Below are 6,000 nucleotides of genomic sequence, written 5' to 3' on the forward strand. Positions count from 1 at the left end.
AATTGGGCATTACGACAAAGTACATAGACCGCCATCCAACTGCATCTATGCCTAAAGTCCACCTTCTGGTTATCATCCGAACCCCCTCCAGTATTAAGTTGCAAAGCAACAGACAATTGCATTAAGTATGGTGCGTAATGTAATCAACAACTACATCCTTAGACATAGCATCAATGTTTTATCCCTAGTGGCAACAGCACAACACAACCTTAGAACTTTCATCCTTTGTCCCAGGTGTCAATGTAGGCATGAACCCACTATCGAGCATAAATACTCCCTCTTGGAGTTACAAGCATCTACTTGGCCAGAGCATCTACTAGTAACGGAGAGCATGCAAGATCATAAACAACACATAGATATAACTTTGATAATCAACATAACAAGTATTCTCTATTCATCGGATCCCAACAAACGCAACATATAGAATTACAGATAGATGATCTTGATCATGTTAGGCAGCTCACAAGATCCGACAATGATAGCACAATGGGGAGAAGACAACCATCTAGCTACTGCTATGGACCCATAGTCCAGGGGTAGACTACTCACACATCACACCGGAGGCGACCATGGCGGCGTAGAGTCCTCCGGGAGATGATTCCCCTCTCCGGCAGGGTGCCGGAGGCGATCTCCTGGATCCCCCGAGATGGGATCGGCGTTGGCGGCGTCTCTGGAAGGTTTTCCGTATCGTGGCTCTCGGTACTGGGGGTTTCGTCACGGAGGCTTTAAGTAGGCGGAAGGGTAGGTCAAGAGGCGGCACGAGGGGCCCAGACCATAGGGCCGCGCGGCCAGGGCAGGGGCCGCGCCGCCCTATGCTCTGGCTGCCTCGTGGCCCCTCTTCGTCTCGTCTTCGGACTTCTGGAAGCTTCGTGGCAAAATAGGACCCTGGGCGTTGATTTCATCCAATTCCGAGAATATTTCCTTACTAGGATTTCTGAAACCAAAAATAGCAGAAAACAGCAACTGGCACTTCAGCATCTTGTTAATAGGTTAGTTCCAGAAAATGCACGAATATGACATAAAGTGTGCATAAAACATGTAGATAACATCAATAATGTGGCATGGAACATAAGAAATTATCGATACGTTGGAGACGTATCATTTACCTACTCGAGGGCGAGTATGAACTAAGCTTGGGGATGCTTGATACGTCTCAAACGTATCTATAATTTCTTATGTTCCATGCTAGTTTTATGACAATACTCACATGTTTTATATACACTTTATATCATTTATACGCATTTTCCGGCACTAACCTATTAACAAGATGCCGAAGCGCCAGTTCATGTTTTCTGCTGTTTTTGGTTTCAGAAATCTTACACAGGAAATATTCTCGGAATTGGACGAAACAAAAGCCCAGGGTCTTATTTTCCACGGAGCTTTCCAGAAGACCGAAGGAGATACGGAGTGGGGCCACGAGGTGGGCACACCACCTGGCGGCTCGGCCAAGGGGTGGCCCGCGCCGCCCTAGGGTGTGGGCCCCTCGGGCGCCCCCTGACTCTGCCGCTTCGCCTACTTAAACTCTCCGTCGCGAAAACCCTATTACCGAGAGCCACGATACGAGAAAAGTTCCAGAGACGCCGCCGCCGCCAATCCCATCTCGGGGGATTCAGGAGATCGCCTCCGGCACCCTGCCGGAGAAGGGAATCATCACCCGGAGGACTCTACATCACCATGATCGCCTCTGGACTGATGTGTGAGTAGTTCATCCGTGGACTATGGGTCCATAGCAGTAGCTAGATGGTTGTCTTCTCCTCTTGTGCTATCATGTTTAGATCTTGTGAGCTGCCTATCATGATCAAGATCATCTATTTGTAATGCTACATGTTGTGTTTGTTGGGATCCGATGAATATGGAATACTATGTCAAGTTGATTATCAATCTATCATATATGTGTTGTTTATGATCTTGCATGCTCTTCGTTGCTAGTAGAGGCTCTGGCCAAGTTGATACTTGTGACTCCAAGAGGGAGTATTTATGCTCGATAGTGGGTTCATGCCTCCATTGAATCTGGGACAGTGACAGAAAGTTCTAAGGTTATGGATGTGTTGTTGCCACTAGGGATAAAACAACAATGCTTTGTCTAAGGATATTTGTATTGTTTACATTACGCACCGTACTTAATGCAATTGTCTGTTGTTTGCAACTTAATACTGGAAGGGGTGCGGATGCTAACCCGAAGGTGGACTTTTTAGGCATAGATGCATGCTGGATAGCGGTCTATGTTCTTTGTCGTAATGCCCTAAGTAAATCTCATATCAGTCATCATGATATGTATGTGCATTGTTATGCCCTCTCTATTTGTTAATTGCCCAACTGTAATTTGTTCACCCAACATGCTATTTCTTATTGGAGAGACACCACTAGTGAACTGTGGACCCCGGTCCATTCTTTTACATCTGAATACAATCTACCGCAATCATTGTTCTCTGCTGTTCTTTGCAAACAAACATCATTTGCCACACCATACGTTTAATCCTTTGTTTACAACATGCCAGTGAGATTGACAACCACACTGTTAAGTTGGGGCAAAGTATTTTGATTGTGTTGTGCAGGTTCCACGTTGGCGCCGGAATCCCTGGTGTTGCGCCGCACTACACTCCTTCACCAACAACCTTCACGTGGCCTTCATCTCCTACTGGTTCGATAACCTTGGTTTCTTTCTGAGGGGAAACTTACTGCTGTGCGCATCACACCTTCCTCTTGGGGTTCCCAACGGACGTGTGCTTCACGCGCCATCAAGCATGTTTATGCCTTCTATCACGGTTTGATGGGCTCCTCAAGGGAGGATAGGGTGTTCTCCCTTGCTCTGAATCCGTTGGAGGAGGGCAAGAGGATCTCGGATGTAGAGAATCTCGCCTTGGAGCTCACCTTCACTCAGGAGGAGTTGGATGAGGTCCTACTGAGTATGAAGCTGGACTCGGCACCGGGGCCAGATGGTTTGCCGGTCCCGTTCTTCAAACGATTTTGGGGAATCATGTGCGGTCACATCCTCCTGCTCCTCAATGACTTTGTCCTGGGTAGGGTGGATATAGCGCTCCTCAACTACGGGATCATCACGCTTATTCCTAAGGTCAAAGGGGCGGACACTATAAAGAAATTCTGGCCGATAGCGCTCATTAATATCATTTTTAAATTCGTGGCTAAGGCCTTTGCCATCCGTCTTGCTCCTCTTTCTCATAGGATGATTGACCGTAGTCGGACTGCATTTATTAGGGGTAGATGCCTCCATGAAGGGGTGCTGGCCCTGCATGAGATTGCACATGAGCTCAAAGTGAAGAGGCTGGGGGGCCTCTTCCTCAAGCTCGACTTTGAGAAGGCCTACGACAGAGTCAATTGGGACATTCTCCAGGAAGTTTTGCTGAGGAAGGGATTCTCGGTGACATAGGTATGCCTAAGTGGCATGTCGCATGAATACCCCTGGATCATAATCGACGTAAATTAAGGCCCATGGAATCGAAGATTTGGAGGCCCAGAAGATTGGAGAAGTTCGGATTAGGAAAATAGAGTTGTTATATGAAACTTGAATCAATATAGGGAAAGGCCTAGCATGGCCCGATAATTTTACTTGTACGACATAGAAAAACCTCGACTTCACCTCCTATATAAAGGGGAAGCCGAGGTCGAAATAAAGATCGAATCATTGTGAACCCTAGCCACCATATTTTGTTGAGTTAGACGACTTTGTTCGTCTGACAACCTTGGAGATCTACTTTCCCTCTACTTTCCACGAAACCCTAAGTCTACAACTTGTAGGCATTGACGAGTTAATCCATCTTCAATTGGCGTCGTCTGTGGGAATTGGAGGCAGCAAGGTCCTGATCTCAATGGCACCATCATCATCATCATCGACAGCAAGCAACACGATAGAAGGAGGTAAATAGATACAATCTGGTCTATTCGATTTTTTTCCTCACCCTCCCGCCCGTTTGCATGCATACGCCAACTTGGAAGAAGCAATGGAGATAACGTTCGGGAGTTTCTGCTTCCTCGTCGGGAAAGAGGGATCGCACCGTTTTTCGGCACCGATTTTTTCGGGACCGTTAGCGGCCGAGCATGATTACTCGGGATCATTAGCATCATCCGTTGAGTCACGCGACGAGGAGGTCTCGCCACAACGCATCACTAAGCTCGCCGACAACGGAAAACTCGCTGATCTATTCGGCGGGGTGACTTTCGGATCGGTCACGGAAACTGATCTATCCCAAGATAGCGACTCCGAGAGCTTCACAAACTTCGAATTCACCAACACAACCAATTCCACTGCTAGCAGGGAGGTCTTTGACGATCCAATATCCTGATTTCAAAGATAACGCATATTCGTCATACCTTCAAATCTGCGTGCTCACAGCATCGGGTCGCGAGGTAGATGAAGATGAGCAATCTGAGGCTTTCGACGATCTAGTCCATCCCTATGTCGATCCCGCAGATCTCACGAGGGGAACATGAAACAAGTATGTCCGAGCACAGCCAAGAGAAAAAGTGCAGATACCTCAAGTGGCGTGGGATAGAGCTACAATAGCTATAGACGGTACATAACCGATGACAACATAAGCATCGGCAGCAGCGCTACAGGCGTATCAATATAAACTCGGTCGTGTGAGACGTGAGTTACAAAAGTTGCAAGAGAAACTTGATTAGAGGAAAGCTGCGGCGGATGCCTCAAGCGTGCGCAGAGCCAATCTGATCGCGCAATCAAGGAATTCAGTAGATAACCAAAGAGACCATCACGAAAGAGCAAGATCTCGGATGGCAGGCATACCCACAACTGAGCGCGAGAATCTAGTTCAAAATCTCGACATGTCCTTTATGTCGATAGATACAAGAGGACACATAATACCCAAAACACCAGAAGCAGGATACATGGCAACAGATGCATACTTGATGGCAACCAGGCCACCACAGGGCGATCCTCGAGCGTCTTTATAACAAACTGTTATGGCAGGAGTTGGTGTCATGGGAGCAGCAATAGCTGGGAGAGAAGTAGTACAACAACCCATAGATCCTCCATGTCATAATAGTCCAAGACAACATAGTCCTTGACGCACAGTGGTAGCAACTCGAGACATCCAGAGAGAAGGTGATGCGAGGAATACCACAACCCAGGATCGGGCCGACAGAGCACGAGAAGAAAGAAGCCGAGAAAATAGAAGCCAAGAAAATCGCCAAACAATAGAGGATAGTGAAGAACTATGTGGACTCCCTTGATTTACCCGTAGGGTTCACAGGACTCGAGTACCTACTAGTTTTAAATTACCCGATAGTTACAAAAAGTTCGACGGACTTCAAGATCCAGAAGATTGGTTGGTTGATTATCTGGAAACGGTGAAGTTAATGGGTGACACGAGAGCAACAACCATGCAAAGCATTCAAGTTTATCTAAGTGGAGCCACAAGATCTTGGATGAGGAAGTTGCTAGAAGAATCCATAGATAGCTGGGAAAGCTTCGAGAACCTGTTTGTAAAAAAATTCAGGTCCACTTGCAAAAAACCAGCATCGATCGAGCAGCTGAGAACTTGCACGCAAAAATCAGGTGAATCAATGCGAGCATACATCCAGTCGTGGAGTCTCATCAAAAACTTAGCTGAGCATCTGTCTGATGAAAGGGCAATTGGCGCATTCATTGCAGGCATCCGCAGAAGTGACCTCGTGGAGGAACTGGGAAGATCTAACCCAATAATGGTGGCAGAACTCATGGAAACAACAAATAGATGGGATAATGGTGACGATGTTGTCCAGAACAAGCGGCGTCGATCACCCAAAGAAGATCGTAATAGAAACAACAATCAGCATAGGAGACGTTTCTGTAACTTTGCGGAATACGACGGTCCCAACCAAGTTGCGGCTGGTTTTCGCAATAATAATGGTAGCAACCATCGTGACGATTATCATAGGAGCAATGAGCAAAGAAGTGACAATAGAGATGCAACAAGTTCCAGCAGGCAAAATAATCGACCTAGGCATCCACGGCCATTCACAATATCACCCGAAGAAATATTA

This window comes from Lolium perenne, chromosome 7 (assembly GCF_019359855.2).
Source record: "Lolium perenne isolate Kyuss_39 chromosome 7, Kyuss_2.0, whole genome shotgun sequence".
NCBI classification, from domain to species: Eukaryota; Viridiplantae; Streptophyta; class Magnoliopsida; order Poales; family Poaceae; genus Lolium; species Lolium perenne.